The 19,549-nt window shown below is 41.4% G+C and overlaps 1 protein-coding gene across 5 annotated transcripts in view; it reads left to right on the top strand.

Moving 5' to 3' along the window:
• The window catches only part of LOC131161693 (anaphase-promoting complex subunit 10-like), a 44,829-nt gene that overhangs the window by 22,596 nt on the left and 2,684 nt on the right, over positions 1-19,549 (top strand). The window lies entirely within an intron of this gene.

Raw genomic sequence — 19,549 nt, 5'->3', positions numbered from 1 at the left:
TATGACAGGACCACCCGGTTTCCCTATTTAGGGCGGGTGGTGGTATTATGGTATCAAAGTTTATTTTATTTTGCAAATAACACCCCGGACCCACTTTCGAGTTCGGGGGCGTTACAGGTTGTATCAGAGCCTAGGTATTAGGTTCTATAGATTATGCCAGATAATTTTACCAGAGTGTAGGTTCAAAGTAGGACAAGGGTAGGAATAGGTAGAATAAGAATTTTGAGTTTTGCCTCGTAAGCCTGGAGGCAGAAATCCCTTGATGGACTTCTGTGATTTTCTGAATCAGTCGACGGGTTTAGAAAACCATGGCAATCCATCGACGATTTTGTTTCCGAGCGGAGGGGCAGGAACTTGAAAACTAGAACGGGAATATGAAATTGGCAAAGTATGTCGTGATTTAGGCGAGATGATTTAGGCCAGTACTTGAAATTTACTAAAGTGAATCTTTTAGTATTATAGTTGCACTAGATATGTTAGGACATTTAAATTTTAAAATCATCTCGGTTATCTCTTCAGGATGGATCCCAAGGATAATAATACGAATGTCGGAGGGAGCAGTAATGAGGGGATGTCAAATGAGGAAGACAATGATTCTACGTTGGCAATTTGGCACTTCACCCAGCAGTTCACGACTGAGGTCATGCGGAGTTCCAGGGGATAGGACCGTTCCACCACTGAGCTGGGGTGTACCATCGATCAATTCACCCCCATGAATCCTCCCACATTTGCGGGAAGCGCAGACTCGATCATTGCAGAGAATTGGGTGCGGGAAATCGAAAAAATCTTGGCCGTATTGGTGATGCACAGATGAGCAGAAGGTGCTCTATGCCACGTTTAGGTTGACTGAAGAGGCCGAGAGATGGTGGGAAGCAGTAAAGCTGCTTGAAGAATAGAGACTGGTACCGGTAGTGATGATTTGAGGCCACTTCAGAGAGATCTTCTTTGACCGGTATTTTCCAGCCTCCATTCGGAACGCTAAAGCAAAAGAGTTCCTGAATCTGAGTTAGGGATAGTGGACTGTTCAGCACCGGTTTGTGGAACTGTTACGTTTTGCTCCCGATATGGTACCAGACGAGTCTAGAAAGGCTTGGAGGTTCAAGAGGGGTCTGAGGCAGGAAATCTTGAAGCAGGTGGCTGTGTTGCAGGTGCAAGATTTTTCTACACTGGTAGATAAAGCCACCAAGGCAGAGACGAACCTACAAAAAATGTGGGGGTTTAGAACCCGAAGAAGAGGCCTATGTCTTTTAGCTCTCACACGGGTGCGGTAACGGAAGAGGCCAGCGACGGGAGATGGGCGGTGAAGCATTCCAGGGTAACTCATCATACCCTGCTTGCCCTACATGTGGCAAGAGACATTTGGGGGAGTGTAGGGGAGGATCAGGTGGCTGCTTCTAGTGCAGTAGGGCCTGACATATGGCGCGAGATTGCTATGCGATGTTTAACAACGCATCCCCACAGCATTAGTATCGGGGAGGTAACCTAGCATCACGCGGGAACTACCAGAGGGGTACGACTCAGGCGTGGGTGTATTACTTGACTTCCGGCAACGCTGAGAATGCGGGAGATGTGATAACATGTAACATTTATGTGCTTTCAAATAAAACTATTCTATTGTTTGACTTAGCAGCGACGCGCTCTTTCGTATCTTGGGGGTTTATCAAATCATGCGGGGTAGAGATGTTGAGTTTGTAGGTGTGGAGTCGCCGACAGCCGCACCAGCCCAACTGTCACCTTTGACATTGAAGAATGGAGGCCACCAACCTCTGCAGATTTTGTTGAAATCTGCAGCCACCTTCTTTGATTTTACTCCCCCCTTCTGTATATATATATGTGTACGTGAGAGGTGTGGCGGTGTGTGGGTTGTAGTGAGTGTTAGTGTGTGCTGTGTAGCTTTGTGGAGTTGTGCAGCGTGCAGACAGAGGTGTGTATTTGTTGTGCATGAAGTGAGAGTGTGTGCAGAGAGTTGCAGTAAGAGAGAGAGAAGAGAGAGATAGAGAGAGTTGAGCAGTGGCTCCTCCTTGTAATTTTTCTCTAGTATAGTGCAGTGGTGTGTGCTCCCGTGGACCTAGGTCAGATTCGACCGAACCACGTAAATCCGATGTTCCAGTGTGGATGTGTTTGTGATTTTTCTTCGTGTGTGATTGTTGCTCCAGGTTTATCCCCCAACAATTGGTATCAGAGTTTGGTTGGAGTAGAATCGCCAGATCGGAGAAATATTCCCGGATTTTGAGCCTCTGTCCAGTAGCTCAAAATTTAATTTTGAGGCTACCATCAAACTCCTCTCGCCGAGACGAAGCTAACGGCAGTAACCGGATGATCTATCGAAGCTTTGCCGGCGCGTGAAGGCACGTCTGGGCACGCGGAGGTGTCCCTTGTAGGTTGGCGGCGCATGCACACTGGAACACCGGATTTACGTGGTTCGGTCGAATCTGACCTACGTCCATGGGAGTACACACCACTGCACTATACTGGAGAAAAATTACAAGGAGGAGCCATTGCTCAACTCTCTCTATCTCTCTCTTCTCTCTCTCTTACTGCAACTCTCTGCACACACTCTCACTTCATGCACAACAAATACACACCTCGCTCTGCACGCTGCACAACTCCACAAAGCTACACAGCACACACTAACACTCACTACAACCCACACACCGCCACACCTCTCACGCACACACACACATATATATATATATATATATATATATACACAGAAGGGGGGAGTAAAATCAAAGAAGGTGGCTGCAGATTTCAACAAAATCTGCAGAGGTTGGTGGCCGCCGTTCTTCAATGTCAAAGGTGACGGCTGGGCTGGTGCTGCTATCGGCGACTCCACACCTACAAACTCAACAATCTCCTACTTGGAGACGGAGACAGCATCTCAACTAGTGTATAGGCAAATGATATGCTCATGTCTGTTTTCAAGCATGAAGACCAACTGAAGTTGAACACAACTTCAGTTTCTCTCTAGTCACCACCTTCCTGTCTGCTAGATTTCTGCGGACTAATCTGATGGTTGTCATCTTCACAACTGGTGCAAAGATGCCGATGTAGTCAATCTCTTCCTTCTATTCGAAGCCTTTGACTACCAACCGAGGCTTGTACCTTCTGGAGTCGTCATGCTCCTCTTTGATTCTGTACACCCACTTGTTGTGAAAGACATTCTTACCTTTGGTCAACTCAGCTAGTTCCCACGTTCTGTTTGAGGTGAGAGACTTCATCTCGTCCTTTATTGCAAGCTCCCACTTGCTCGTATCTGTCACCTGACATGCTTCATCACAGCATTTGGGCTCTCTTCCATCTGTAAGAAGTAAGTAATCTATATACATTTCGTCTGGTACATGGGGCCGAGTAGATCTCCTAAGCTCTAGAGTTGGAGTAGGAGATAGTGGTGCGACAATCTGCTCCACTGGTTCCTCCACCTGAGGATTCTCGGCATTTTGCTGTTGTGTCCCGACACACTTCTATGGGGCACGGGTGTTTATCTGGAAACTGACCATCTTCTGTTTCCCGACTATGCAATCCTCACATATGTCAATCTGCACTGATTGTAGACCACTCAATTTTCCCTTTGAGTGCATCACCCTGAGTTCCTTCTTGCTCATGTGACCAAGTCGTTGGTGCCAGATGTTGCTGTCGTCATTTCCTGCAGCAACTGAAATAGACATGGAGGCATTGGAGGTTAGAAAAAGTGTTCCGCTTTTCTTTCCATTCATCGCCAATGAATTTTGTCGTGTATCCCTCATCTGCCAGCTGACCAATTAAGATCAAATTCTTTCTTAGGTTTGGAATATGTCTGATATCCTTCAGCTTCCATACTGACCCGTTTATATTGATCTTCACAACTCCCTTGCCGGTTACGTTGCAAGGTTGATCGTTGCCAAGGTATACCTTATCGAAATCATCTGGTGTGTACTCCTTTAGGCAATCTCTACAGCATGTGGCATGAAATGAGGTTTCGGAGTCTAAGACCTAAGACTCCTGCTTGCTTTCAAAAGAGCAGATCAACATCTGATCATTCTCGAAAGCAATATTTGCTTCTGTCTTTGCCCTCGTATCGAATTCTTTTTTCTGACTCCTGCACTGGTTCTTGTAATGACCAGTCTTTCCACAGTTCCAGCACTCAATAACTTTTGTGCTTTGGGAACCTGTGTCCTGAGTACCTCTGGGATTTCCAGATTTAGACCGTCTAGGCCTAGATCTTCCGCGGTTGTTTGATCGTCCATGCCTGTTTCCTCTGCCTCGACTCTCTATGTTCAAGGTTGAACTCGAAGTGGAACCATTGTTCGATTGCATTCTTATTTCCTCCGTCAAAATCATGGTGACGACCTGATCGTATACAAGCTTCGATTTTCCTACGGAGCTACTAATGACAATAACAACACCATTCCAACTTTCAGGCAACTGACTGAGAATCAATAGGGTCCGAATCTCATTATCAAACATTATCCCTACTGAGGCGAGTTGATCAGACAACTCATTGAAATTATTCAAATGTCTGCTAAAACTCTCATCTGCAGACATGCTCATTGTAAATAGTCTTTTTATGAGATGTACCTTGTTTGCGGTTGAATGCTGCTCCTACATATTAGAGAGCGCATCCATCAGAGACTTGGTGAATGTTATATGCTTGATATTGAACGCCACAGACTTTGACAACGTCATTCTAATGGCTCTGAGGGCTTTTCGGTCAAGCAACTCCCACTCGCTCTCCTTCATGGATTCTGGCATCTCCATCAGTGGTAAGTGCAACTCTTTACCAAATAAATAGTCTTCTATCTGCATTTTCCAGAACCGAAGTTCGTGCCATCAAACATCTCGATGTGAGAGCTCTTTTTGTTCGATATCTCGATTCGCTGATTTAGAGATGGAATTAGCTCAAATGGATAGCACGGTTGGATCCGGAACGGCCGAAAACCTTAGAAATGGCTTAAGTCGTTTGAAAAAAGGGACCCGAAATGGCTTCGAAAAGCCTGGTCAAACTTTCAATCAAATCTAGTCAACTCTGGACAACTTCACGGAATATTCCTCTCACGGATGGAATATTCTTTGACGGCGTTAGTGACGCCGTTAACGGAACCGTCTGCTGACGTGGCACGGGGCCCACCCATTGCTGACGTGGCACTGTGGGCCCACTTACTGGGAGTGATTGTGGGACCCACTGATGACTGGCGTGGGCCCCGACTGACGTGGCGGTTGACTCGGCCGATGACGTGGCGCTGATGTGGCTGCTGACTGGCCGCTTACTCGGAGCCACGTGGCGCAAACGTGGTGGCTTGCTGGGCGCTGACGGGGCGTGGGTCCCTACTGACGTGGACGGGTGATGTGGCGCTAACGTCACTCGTCTTCAACCTCCTGATGACTTGCCGGTTGTTCGCCGGCGCGTGGGATGATCTACCGGTGCGTGAAGGCGTTTGCAGGCGCGTGCAGCGTCGTTCGAGCTCCGTTACAGCTTCGATTAGAGCCATTAGCTTCGTCTCGGAGAGAGGAGTTTGATGGTAGCCTCAAAATTAAATTTTGAGCTACTGGACAGAGGCTCAAAATCCAGGAATATTTCTCCGATCTGGCGATTCTACTCCAACCAAGCTCTGATATTGGGGGATAAACCTGGAGCAACAATCACACAGAAATAAAAATCACAAACACATCCACACTGGAACACCGGATTTACGTGGTTCGGTCGAATCTGACCTACGTCCACGAGAGCACACATCACTGCACTATACTGGAGAAAAATTACAAAGAGGAGCCACTGCTCAACTCTCTCTATCTCTCTCTTCTCTCTCTCTTACTGCAACTCTCTGCACACACTCTCACTTCACGCACAACACATACACACCTCTCTCTGCACACTGCACAACTCCACACAGCTACACAACACACACTAACACTCACTACAACCCACACACCGCCACACCTCTCATGTACACATATATATATATATATATATATATACAGAAGGGGGGAGTAAAATCAAAGAAGGTGGCTGCAGATTTCAACAAAATCTGCGGAGGTTGGTGACCGCTGTTCTTCAATGTCAAAGGTGACGGTTGGGCTGGTGCGGCTGTCGGCGACTCCACACCTACAAACTCAACAATCTCCCACTTGGAGACGGAGACAACATCTCAAGTAGTGTATAGGCAAATGATGTGCTTATGTCTGTCTTCAAGCATGAAGACCAACTGAAGTTGAATACAACTTCAGTTTCTCTCTAGTCACCACCTTCCTGTCTGCTAGATTTCTGCGTACTAATCTAATGGTTGTCATCTTCACAACTGGTCAAAGATGCCGGTGTAGTCAATCCCTTCATTCTGTTCAAAGCCTTTGACTACCAACGAGATGTCGAACGAAAAGAGCTCTCACATCGAGATGTTTGACGGCACGAACTTCGGTTTCTGGAAAATGCAGATAGATGACTATTTATTTGGTAAAGAGTTACACTTACCATTGATGGAGAAGCCAGAATCCATGAAGGAGAGCGAGTGGGAGTTGCTTGACCGAAAAGCCCTCAGAGCCATTAGAATGACGTTGTCAAAGTCTGTGGCGTTCAATATCAAGCATATAACATCCCCAGGTCTCTGATGGATGCGCTCTCTAATGTGTAGGAGCAGCCTTCAGCCGCAAATAAGGTACATCTCATAAAAAGAGCTCTTTTCGTTCGACATCTCGATGGTAGTCAAAGGCTTCGAACAGAAGGAAGGGATTGACTACACCGGCATCTTCGCACCAGTTGTGAAGATGACAACCATCAGATTAGTCTGCAGAAATCTAGCAGATAGGAAGGTGGTGACTAAAGAGAAACTGAAGTTGTGTTCAACTTCAGTTGGTCTTCATGCTTGAAGACAGACATGAGCACATCATTTGTCTATACACTAGTTGAAATGTTGTCTGCGTCTCCAAGTGGGAGATTATTGAGTTTGTAGGTGTGGAGTCGCCGACAGCCGCACCAACCCAACCGTCACCTTTGACATTGAAGAACGGCGGCCACCAACCTCTGCAGATTTTGTTGAAATCTGCAGCCACCTTCTTTGATTTTACTCCCCCCTTCTGTATATATATATATGTACGTGAGAGGTGTGGCGGTGTGTGGGTTGTAGTGAGTGTTAGTGTGTGCTGTGTAGCTGTGTGGAGTTGTGCAGCGTGCAGAGAGAAGTGTGTGTGTTGTGCGTGAAGTGAGAGAGTGTGCAGAGAGTTGCAGTAAGAGAGAGATAAAGAGAGTTGAGCAGTGGCTCCTCGTAATTTTTCTCCAGTATAGTGCAGTGGTGTGTGCTCTCGTGGACGTAGGTCAGATTCGACCGAACCACGTAAATCTGGTGTTCCAGTGTGGATGTGTTTGTGATTTTTCTTCGTGTGTGATTGTTGTTCCAGGTTTATCCCTCAACAAGAGACACAGCTATTAGATGCCGAGTTAGCGGTGGTTACACCGACTGGATCAGTTGTAGTGTGTAGCAAGGTGATCAGAGATTACCTAGTGGAGATTCAGGGTAGAATGCTGCTAGCTAGTTTGATTATTTTTTACATGCATGGTTTTGATGTCATTCTGGGGATGAACCGGTTAGCATCCAGTTATGCGAGTATTGATTGCCACAGGAAGGAGGTAGTGTTCAGACCTGGGGGGTAGGAGTTTAAATTTGTCGAGTCGTGTGCGCGCTTTGCATCATATAGATTCTTTTAACTATTCAGGCGAAGAGGCTACTCCTGGAGGGATGCCAGGGGTACCTAGCGTTTGTGAAAAAAGCACCGAGGGAGGAACGTAAATTGGAGGATATCCCCGTGGTGAGGTAGTTCTCGGATGTTTTTCCAGAGGACTTACCGGGATTGCCTTCTGATTGTGAGGTGGAGTTCACCATTGATTTGATTCTAGTGATGACATCGATTTCTAAGGCTCCATACAGAATGACTTCAGCTGAACTAAAGGAGTTAAAGGAACAGCTATAGGAACTACTTGACAAGGGGTTTATCAAACCGAGTGTATCACCTTGAGGAGCACCGGTGTTGTTTGTAAAGAAGAAAGATGGGTCGATGAGGATGTGCATCAACTACAGGGAAATCAATAAAGTGACTAGTAAAGAACAAATACCCATTACCCCATATTGACGATCTATTCGACCAGGTACAGGGCACATAGGTCTTCTCTAAAATCGATCTGCGATCCTAGTATCATCAGGTGAAGGTTAAAACAGAGGATGTACCAAAGACGACTTTCCGTACTAGTTATGACCATTACGAATTTCTGGTTATGCCTTTTGGATTGACCAATGCTCCTGCGGCATTCATGGACTTAATGAACAGGGTGTTCCACGAGTACTTAGATCAGTTCATGGTTGTGTTCGTCAACATCCTGATTTATTTGAAGAGGCATGAGGAGTATGCGACTCCTTTGAGGTTGGTACTTCAGATACTTAGAGAAAAGAAGTTGTTTTCTAAATTCAAGAAATGCGAATTCCGGTTGGAACAAGTGACATTTCTAGGACATGTAGTGTCCACGGAAGGTGTTTCAGTGGACCTGAGCAAAATAGAGGCGGTGGTTGATTAGGTGAGACCGAAGAATGTGCATGAGGTTAGAAGTTTCTTGGGTCTGGTAGGATATTACCAATGGTTTGTAAAGGGATTCTCTAGACTATCAGGTCCTCTGACACGACTTACAAGGAAGAACATGAAGTTTGAGTGGACTGGTGAGTGCGAGCAAAGTTTTCAGGAATTGAAGCAGCGACTAGTCACTGCCCCAGTGTTGACCATTCCATCAGGGGATGGTGGGTTCGTGATCTGTAGTGACACATCTCAGAAAGGACTCGGGCGTGTCCTCATGTAGTAGGAAAAGGTCATCGCGTATGCTTCTCGCCAATTCAAGGAGTACGAGAAAAACTATCACACGCATGACATGGAATTGGTAGCGGTAGTTTATGCGCTAAAGATCTGGAGGCACTACCTATACGGTGAAAGGTGCGAGATCTTTACTGATCATAAGAGTCTTAAGTACTTTTTCACCCAGAAAGAGTTGAACATGAGGCAGTGGAGATGACTTGAGTTGATAAAGGACTACGATTGTACCATCAGTTACCACCCAAGAAAGACTAATGTGGTAGTTGATGCTTTGAGCCGGAATCAGTGGGTAAATCAGTTTTAGCAGTGGTAGCTCAGCATCGGATCAGGATGGACCTAGGAAGGTTGGGTGTGGAGCTAGTGAAAGGAAATCACTTGGCATTCATTGCTAGCCTGGCAGTTCAACCGACCTTACGAGAAAGGATCAGGGCAGCTCAGACGAAAGATACAAAGCTGGTAAAGATTGTGAATGGTGTACAGACTGGTTTGAGGACAAATTTTAATGTTTCAGACAATGGGGTGTTGAGGTTCTTTACTAGGATATGTGTACCAAATGACTCGGAAATTAAACGAACCATTTTGGAAGAAGCACATTGCTCTCTTTATACAGTGCATCTAGGAAGCACAAAGATGTATAGGGATCTGCGGGAATCGTTCTGGTGGACTAACATGAAAAGAGAGATCGCCAATTTTGTAGAGCAATACCTGACATGTCAGCAGGTGAAGGCCGAGCATTAGAGGCCAGTAGGACCATTGCAACCACTTCTCATTCCTGAGTGGAAGTGGGAGCACATTTCCATGGACTTTGTCACGGGTCTTCTATCGGCACTTCATGGACAAAATGCTGTCTGGGTAGTTATTGACCGACTGACGAAGACTACTCATTTTGTTCCAATTAAAGTCAGTTACTCCATGAACAGGCTGACAGAACTCTATGTTCAGGAAATAGTCAGATTACACGGGGTGCCCGTGTCCATCGTTTCAGATAGGGACCCACGGTTCACTTCCTAGTTTTGGAAGAGTCTACAGGAATCATTGAGATCTCAACTCACTTTCAGTATTGCATTTCATCCACAGACCAATGGACAGTTCGAGAGGACCATTTAGATTCTAAAGGATATGCTGGGAGTAGTTGGATTCAATACTTGCTGTTAGTAGTTCGCTTACAACAACAGTCACCAGGCCAGTATCGGGATGGCACCGTATGAGGTATTATATGGTCGCAGGTGCCGATCTTTGTTGTACTGGGATGAGGTTGGTGAGCGGCAAATTTTGGGGCCGGAACCCGTTTAGCAGAACTCTGAGAAGGTCAAGCTCATTAGGGAAAGGATCAAAGTAGCATAGAGTCGGCAGAAGAGTTATGCGGATACACGCCGGCTAGAGCTGGAGTTCGAGATAGGTGATATGATATTTTTGAGGATTGCTCCGATGAAAGGGGTGATGAAATTTGGAAAGAGAGGTAAGCTAAGCCCTAGATACATCGGACCATTTGAGATTGTGGAGAGAGTTGGTCCGGTGGCGTACAGGATAACGTTACCCCTAGCACTGTCTAGGATCCACGACGTGTTCCACGTGTCCATGCTGAAAAAGTACGTCTCAAATCCTTCGCATGTGATCAGTTATGAGTCCTTGGAACTTGGGGACACTTTAGCATATATGATGAAATATCAGTTCAGATTCTAGACCATAAGGAACAGAAGCTACGTACTAAGAGAATTTCGCTTGTGAAGGTACTTTGGAAAAATCATGCAGTGGAGGAAGTTTCATGGGAATTAGAGACGGAAATACGTCAAAAGTACCCATAGCTTTTCAGAGAGGCTCAGTGCTAGACAGGTCAACATAACAGCACAGGTAAGTGGTTGGTTTTGTATATAGATTGTTTAGAGTAGGTTTGTTTAGTTTTATCGGTTTGTTTACGGTTTTAGTGTAGGAATGGTCTTGGGGAGAGTTTTGTATGGGTATTGTAATCTCCCGAGACCTTGTATGTAACCACGATATTCCTCTGCCATAAGTGAGGGTAATTAATAAACTTGGGACGGGGCTGCTATGTGGGTGGCCACCGACTCTTCCTAGAGTCAGATAAGCTGATCAGTGATAGTCCAGTGGATGTAATGAAAGTCAGTCAGCAAATTTCGTGGATGAAATTTTGTATGGAGGGGAGAATGTAGTAACTTGAATCAAGAAAATAAAAGAAACAAATAAAAGAAAAGAGAAAGGGAAAGAAAAGAGGGAAATTGGTTTGGCATAGGACCAAACTGTCGACGGTTTCAGGGAGTCTTAGAAAAACCATTGACGGTTACAACTACAGAGAGCAGTTGAGTGCCAAACCGTCGACGGTTTTGTCAAGCCTAGAAAAACCGTCGACGGTTTTCCTACAGACAAACTATCGAGAGTGATTTAGGAAGGTTTTGGTTTGGCAAATGGCCAAACCGTCGACGGTTTTCTCCTGGGCCTGCTTGCCCATAAATGGAATGAAGCTCATTGTTTTTAGGAAAAATAATTTTTATCTCTCTCTCTCCTAGGGTTTTGAGGTTCTCTCTCTCTAGGACTCTCTTGGGCTTTCTTGTGCTCTTCGATCCTCTCTCTCTCTCCTCCCGGCACATAGGTCATCGATCTTCGGTGGATTCAAGTGGCTAGGTTTCGTGGTTTCGAAGGTTTTAGGCAGTTTTTTCAGGAACAGGTAAAAGGGGATTAGGTTATGTCAGTTATTTTTGAATTTTGAATCGTTTAAATTGAAGTATATGTTAACAGAAACAGTATATATGATTTTATGAACGAATCAGGAATGTGAAAATGGTTGTTTTGACTTTTATATGTTTTGGGGAAAACTAACGTGAATGAATTGAACATCTCTTATTTTCGGTAAAATATATAGTTTGATTTAAATTAAACCATGAAGATGCTCACATCTCTATTTTCAGTAACTTATATGTTTCCGAGACAGTTGTGTATATTTATGATTTATTAGATGAAAAATTATGTGACATTGAGTATGGTTAAAATTGGCATAAATGAACTGAGGGCTATATGCCGAGATGTGATGTGACGGGTATAAGCCTATATGTGAAATGACGGCTGTAAGCCAAGATTTGATATGACGACTAGATGTCGAGTTTTGATATGCTGGTTTTATACCGAGACAAAATATGATAGCTATTTTACAAAATTATGAACTGCTTATGTTTTATACAGTTTTATGAAAGTGAATTCATGACTACAATTTTTATTATGTAAATTGCCATATATGATTTAAGAACCCTAAGGATAAGATGTTATGTTATGAGCACAGTACCGTAGCTAGTTTTGGCAGGTGGTGCAATCACACTGGGATGATAGTGTGATGATGGACAGTCGATTTGTGGCCTGGGTACAGTACTACTCTTAATGCAGTTCTGGGGGACCCCTCCTGATGTAGTTCTCGGTGATCCTCCTGATGCAATTCTGGGTATAGGGTAGGCACAATCGTACTTACTACCTTTTTTGACTTAGCTATGGTCGGCTGACCATATGCTAAGTTCAGCCTTCGGGTCGCACAACCCGTCATGGGGGGAAGCATGTCGAGGAGAAAGCATGACGACGCTAGTTCAGCAGTACAGGGTGTTTTCTTTTATGCATATATGAGCAAATTTACTATAAATGAGCTATATTGAACCAACATTATATTATTCAGAAATTATGTATTTTCAGATATATAGTTCAGTACAGTTTCAAAATGCCATTTCAAATACAATTAAATAATGGAAGTTTTATATTCATAAGAAAACTCATGTTAACCACACACTGATGATAGTCTAATCCACCTTACTGAGAAGTGTCTCATCCCAATATCCATCTCATTTTTCAGGCCCTACGGGGAACCGTGCCTAACTTACTACAGGGTTGGGATTAGACTTTTGGGAGTGGTAGACAGTGTTGGTCAGCCACCAACTATTATGTTTTGATGTTTTGGGTTGTATTATAATGACATGTAGTTTTGCATATGTATTTGGGGACAGTTAGATCTCTGGTAATGTAATTGAGGTATTTTCTTTCACTGTATGGTGTTATTTTCAGTTATGACAGGACTACCCGGTTTTCTTTGTTAGGGCGGGTGGTGGTATTATGGTATCAGAGTTTATTTTATTTCGCAAATAACACCCTGGACCCACTCCTGGGTTCGGGGGTGTTACAAAAACTATGAACCACACCATATGAATCTTCAGGAAAATCTCGATCTCGATGTTGGTGACTTCTTCTAGTTTGTGCATCATGACTCTTACTAGGGCCACCCCCAGTAGCACTCCTCCTCCTAAGTTGTGAAGATTGGTACTCTGGAGGAATACTCAAGTCATAATTTTTGGGAATATCATGTAGTCCGTAACGACTAGGTGGATATGTATCTCCTACAAATGATGTCCTTGTGTCATACTCAATCATATTCTACATAGCAGCCACCACCACCACCATCACCCGTAGCACCACTACCACCATTATCATCACTTGGTGGGCTCAAACCAAGATTGTCATCACTTTGTATACGTTCATAGCTTGAACTTGAATCATGCACGTTTATTGGTGACCTCTTCATCTAATCAATTTGAGTTGTCTTGATCATCAAGTAATGACGCCTCTCTCTCCTTTAATCATGGACTCAAAGGATCTTCTTCAAAAATATAGTCCTCCAAATTGATAGGGTTGAAACTATCTTCAATTTTCTGTTGGTTTCTTCTCATTGTATGTCTTAACTTTAACCTCATGTTGTAATGCACGAAAACAGGTTTTCATAGTCTCATGTACTTTAATCTATCTCTCTTTTTCGTATGGATGAGGCTAAAGGTGCTCCAATTACGCTCACAGTTCGAAGTTGATGTTGTCCGGCTAAAAACTTTAATTGCTATTCTTTGGAGCTTAGGAGCACACATGCCATAATGAATCGACCATTCGGTTGCATGAATAATTAAAGAGAGTTTTATGTCAGTACAACGTATTTTTCAAAAGTCAAATTTGAACATACAAATGACAAAATAGATCCATTCATCCATTATTTAGTTATATATGTCAGGATTTGTTTGTTTCTTTAAATGCCCTTTGAGCAAACTGGGTTTCAAATGTCTCCTGCCTATCCCGATATAGTAACAACTAAAAAAGGATAATTGTGAAGTATAATTAATTAATTAGATATATTAATATATATTCCAGAAAGTATTGCAGAATACTAAAATAATTCATTATTTAATTCAATAAGACCAATACTTGATTAATAGCTCGAATTTGAGTATCTATATCGAGTACCAACTTGATTATCACTTTTTTAACCACGTCCATGACTTCTCTAGTAATTTCAGAAGAGGGTGGGGCACCATAAAGAAATTGGGGGTTAAAAAAATATCCTAAAATTAAATTAACGATATATTAATCAATAATAGTGTTTTAATGCAACTGTGCATAATTTAAAAGTTAAAATAATAAGAAATTGTATTTTATTTACATTTACCAGTAGCGTGCAAATCTTGGTGTAATTAAAAACTCCACCAGTTGTCAATAATTTTCCAATTAGAACCGGCAATCTTCTTGAATGACCAACTTTGCCCTATCAATTGAAAACTCATGGTTGGTTTTTCATTACCAGTAACTAATTTAAGAACTTCCACTAAAGGTTCCTGTTCTTTAATTATAGCGGAGGCCTTTTGCTAAAACTCTTTCCCTAAGATAATTTTCTACGCATCTTATGATGTGCCTGGTTTTATTATCCCAAACTGTGAGTTTTTCCAAGAATTAGATGTGAACATTTCCTTTGATGCTTGTTTATGCCTAATAAGAGTCTCTAAGGCAATAAAGTTGGTGGCAAATCAAGTGATGGCAGGGCGAAACAACTCTCTATTAGTTGTGAATTTCTTTATTAACTTCACGGTCTATGTGTCGTTATAAATAAAAGAGGTTATTATTTTTTTCTAAAACCTTCTTCACATTACTTTTCTTACAAATATCTTCAAGAATAAGATTTATGCGATGAACTGCACATGCTGTCCAATAGAGATTGGGCCTCTTCTGCATTAATAATTTCCTTCCCGCCTTCATTGCAGCTTCATTATCAGTCACTATTTGGACAACATCCTCTCAAATTTCTTCAACCACCTCGTCCATTAATTTGAAATAAAATTATAGATTTAATAATTACTACTACTTAATTAAAAATATACAAGTTCATAATACTATTTGCATATACAATCAAAATTAGAAAATTACCTGAAATAATATTTAGTTGTTTGACTTGACACATTAGAGGCATCAACTGACTTATGAAATATGGTGCCTCTATTGCAGTAAACTAAAAAGTTTATTATGTGTTTTTTAGTTGGTACTGATCAACCATCACACATAATGGTTACACCTCTCATTCCAAATGCCAGAAAAAGAAGATATATAATTTTTCATTTTTCGATACTCTTACTCCAAATAAATTTCAGATACCTTATAGGATGATGGATGCTTCACCCATTCCAACCTTTGCACCAACATCAAGCATAAGTAGCATAAATTAAGAGTTAACTACATTTGCTAGAATCCAATTATAAATTAGGAATTGTCCAACTGTTTTTCCTAATTTACTTCTTAAACCTTTCAGTGTCTTAATGTTTATTTTTGGTTGTTTTGTACTCTTGCTTCTTTTTAAAATAGGATCCATTGCCCTTAGTCTAGCTTTAAGGGCATCGGGATTAATCCATTGTTGTCCACTACCTCTAACTTCTCGAACACTATAATATCGAACTCTACTGAAACCACTGGCACCACCACTGCCAGAGCCACCTCCCTTTTCATAAATATTACCCTCTCCAGTTGTTCTTACTCAAAATCTCTCACTCTTTCTCTTCCCATTGTTGATGTGATCTTATGCTTTCTTGTTGAGCAAATCTCATTCTTTCTTTTTCCGAGTCTTCTTCATTGCTCAAATTCTCAAAATATCCTCTAATTTGAGCGTCCACTTCTTCTTGCCTATTTTGTTTATCTCATTCTTTTTCTCTAACATTTTGTTGTATATGTTTCATCATTTGTTCTCTTACTTGTATGGTTATATTCAAGCATCCAGCCACTTGACCTTTTTTATGTGCCAAGTGTTGTTTCAAGTTTCGAATGTCTCCTTTAATTATCTTCTCACACAACTTACACCTAAAAATATGTGTGTTACTATCCATCAAAATACCAAAATGTCATCTAATGTCCTCACTAAGTAAGTTCTCATTTCCTTTCTCACGAGGCATCTTGATAGACTTGATTTGATGATCTCTACACAACACACATAGCAAATACAAAGTTACAGTCCTTATAAAAAAATGAAAATAAGATATAATATAATTTGTAAGTACTAAATAGTCCTATTGTTAAATATTTATTGCATAAAAATAAAATATAATCTTCGATTAAAAATAATAAGTAGTGTTTATTTAAAATCTTTAAACAATTAAAAATTTAAATATTAGATATTTTATCTATTAATAAATTGAGTCATACAAAAAAATTAATTATTTTATGTAGAGTATATTTTTTTTAAGACGATTAAATTTATTTCTCAAATCTTGGCAATTAGGAATTTAGGATTTTAGGTAAATCTTATATAATATATAATACATAAATAAAGCTAAACTTGATATAATATATAAACAATATAATATGCAAATTATATACTAGTTTAAGATTAAAGTAAACAACAAGAGAAAAAAAAACAAAAAAGAACCTGAAGAGTGAAGATTCAAGAGTGAGAGAGACAAAGGGTGTGCTGGAGGAGTCTCGAAAGTCCACTTCAAGACTCGAAGTCTTGAACTATCGAAGACCAGAAGGGAGATAGGGCTGGCGGCGACTGGCAGAACTGCTGCAGGGCTGGTGGCGACTCGCAGAGCTGCTGCAGGGCTGGCAGCGACTTGCATAGCTGCTGTGAGGCTGGCAGCGACTCATGGAGCTGCTGCAAGGCTGGCCTGTGATTGCTGAACAGGCTAGGACAAAGCTTCCAGCCTTTGACTGCTCAAATGGGGGGGGGGGGGGGGGAAATGCTCGAGGGGGGCAGATCTTAGCCTTCAAACTCAAAGAAATTGGAGAAATGGAGGGGGAGTGCTGGCCGACTGCAACAAGGGGTCCTTATTCTTTAGCTTCCAACAACAAATCAAACGTTTGATTTCTTAATTTTTGTCTTTGGAATGGTAGATCTGCATAGGATGAGTGGTTGGGAAAGGGGGGAAGCAGGGAATTGTGAGAAAGTTGGGTGGATTTGAAGAAGACAAGCGGAATCGAAGCGTTGGGCAGCGTAATGGACTGTAACGGATCGTAATGGCTGTGAATTTTTTCCCCCTGCAATACTGGTCTCCCCATTTTCCATTACGTAACGGCCATTACGCTACATAACAGCTGTTATTTAAAGCCATAACACCAAATCATTCAAAAGCTACTGGGCTAGCATATTCCTCCTTTTGCTATGAACCCCAATAAGTTAAAACAAATATTTTAGAAAATAGAATGATTCTAAAAATAAGTAATGAACCAAAAATTCTACAAACGTTTTAGAAAATAGAATGATTCTAAAAAACAAATAAACCAAAAATTCCATGTTCTTGTAACTCCTGATATCCCAGTGACCCACTTGTTGGAATATGCTCCAAAGTAGTTAAAAGCCACTTTACTTGGTGCTTTTGACTTCCTTTGTCTCATAGCTGCATCAATTTCATAGAGGCCTAAAATGGTAGCATATGTCACCAACCATGGTTTTAAATTACGGCCGTTATGTAATGGAAAATGGGGAGGCCGAAACTATTACAGACCAATATTTCCGAGGGGGAAGGGAAAAATTCATGGCCGTAACGGCCGTTACGATCCGTTACGTTGGCCAACACTCTGATTCCGTTTGTCTCCTTCAAATCCACTCAACTTTCTCATGATTCCTTGCTTTCCCCCCTCTCACAACACTCATCCTTGGCAGATCTACCATTCCAAAGACAAAAATCAAGAAATCGTACCTTTGATTTGTTGTTGTAAGCTGAAGAATAAAAAAGACCCTTCGTTGCAGTCGGCCAGCACTCCCCCTCCATTTATCCAATTTCTTCGAGTTCGAAGGCTAAGATATGCCCCCCCTCAAGCAATCAAACTATCTAAGGCTTAGATTCCCCACCTACTCAAGCATTCGAAGGCTTGAAGCTTTGTCCTAGTCTGTTCGGCAGTTGCAAACCAGCCTTGCAGCAGCTCCGCGAGTCGCCGCTAGCCCCATTGCCCTTCTGGACTTCCAGAGTTCAAGACTTCAAGTCTCGAAGAGATATTATATCAAGTTTAGCTTTATTTATATATTATATGAGGTTTACCTAAATTCCTAATAGCTAAGATTTGATAAATAAATTTAATGGTCTTAAAATAAATATATTGTACATAAATTATTAATATATTTTTTTATTTTATGAATTATTTTATTAATAGATGAAATATCTAATATTTTGAAATTTTAATTGTTTAAAGATTTTAAATAAACACTGCTTATTATTTTTAATCGAAGATTAGATTTTTTTATGTAATATATATTTAAAATTAGGACTATTTAGTACTTACTAATTATATTATATCTTATTTTCATTTTTTATAAGGACTGTAACTTTGTATTTTTTGTGTGTTTTGTTTAGAGATCATCACATCAAGTCTATCAAGATGCCACGTGAGGAAGGAATGAGAACTTACCTAGTGAGGACCTTGGATGACATTTTGGTACTCCGTTGGACGGTAACAGACAGATTATTTTGTGTAAGTTGTGTGGGAAGATAATTAAATGAAACATTACATGTTTGAAATAACACTTGACACATAAAAAATGTCAAGTGGCTGGATGCTCAAATCTAACCACACAAGTAAGAGAACAAATGATGAAACATCTACAACAATATGCTGAGGAGAAAAGAGATAAACATAAAAGGCATGAAGAAGCGAAAGCTCAAATTAGAGGAGAATTTGAGTGATGAAGAAGACTTGGATGAAGAAAGAATGAGATTTTCTTGACAAGAAAGCATATGATCGCAACAACAAGAGGAACAAAGAGAGAGATTTTGAGCAAGAGAAACTGGAGGGGGTAATATTTATGAAGAGGGAGGTGGCTTTGGCAGTGGTGGTGCTAGTGGTTTTAGTAGAACTCGATCTTATAGTGTTCGAGAAACTGAAGGTAGTGGATGACAATGGATCAATCCCGATGCCCCTAAAGCTAGACTCAGGGCAATGAATCCTATTTTAGAAAGTAGCAAGAGTGTTAAACAACTAAAAATAAACACTAAGGTACTGAAAAGTTTAAGAAGTAAATTAGGAAAAACAGTTGGAGAATTCCTAATTTATAATCAGATTCTAGCAAATGTAGTTGACTCTTAATTTATGCAACTTATGCTTGATGTTGTTGCAGAGGTTGGAAAGGGGTGAAGCGTTCATCACCCTATGAGGTATCTGAAATTTATTTGGAGCAAGAGTATCGAGAAATGAAAGATTATATATCTTCTTTTGCTGACATTTGGAAGGAGAGAGGTGTGACCATTATGTGTGATGGTTGGTCAGGACCAACTAGAAAACACATAATAAACTTTTTAGTTTACTGCAATAGAGACACCGTGTTTCATAAGTCGGTTGATGTCTCTGATGTGTCAAGCCGAAAAACTAAATATTATTTTAGGTAATTTTCTAATTTTGATTGTATATGCAAATAGTATTATGAACTTTTATATTTTTAATTAGGTAGTAG

Source organism: Malania oleifera, chromosome 1 (genome assembly GCF_029873635.1).
Source record: "Malania oleifera isolate guangnan ecotype guangnan chromosome 1, ASM2987363v1, whole genome shotgun sequence".
Classification (NCBI taxonomy): Eukaryota; Viridiplantae; Streptophyta; class Magnoliopsida; order Santalales; family Ximeniaceae; genus Malania; species Malania oleifera.
This window is presented reverse-complemented; position numbering and strand designations above follow the sequence as displayed.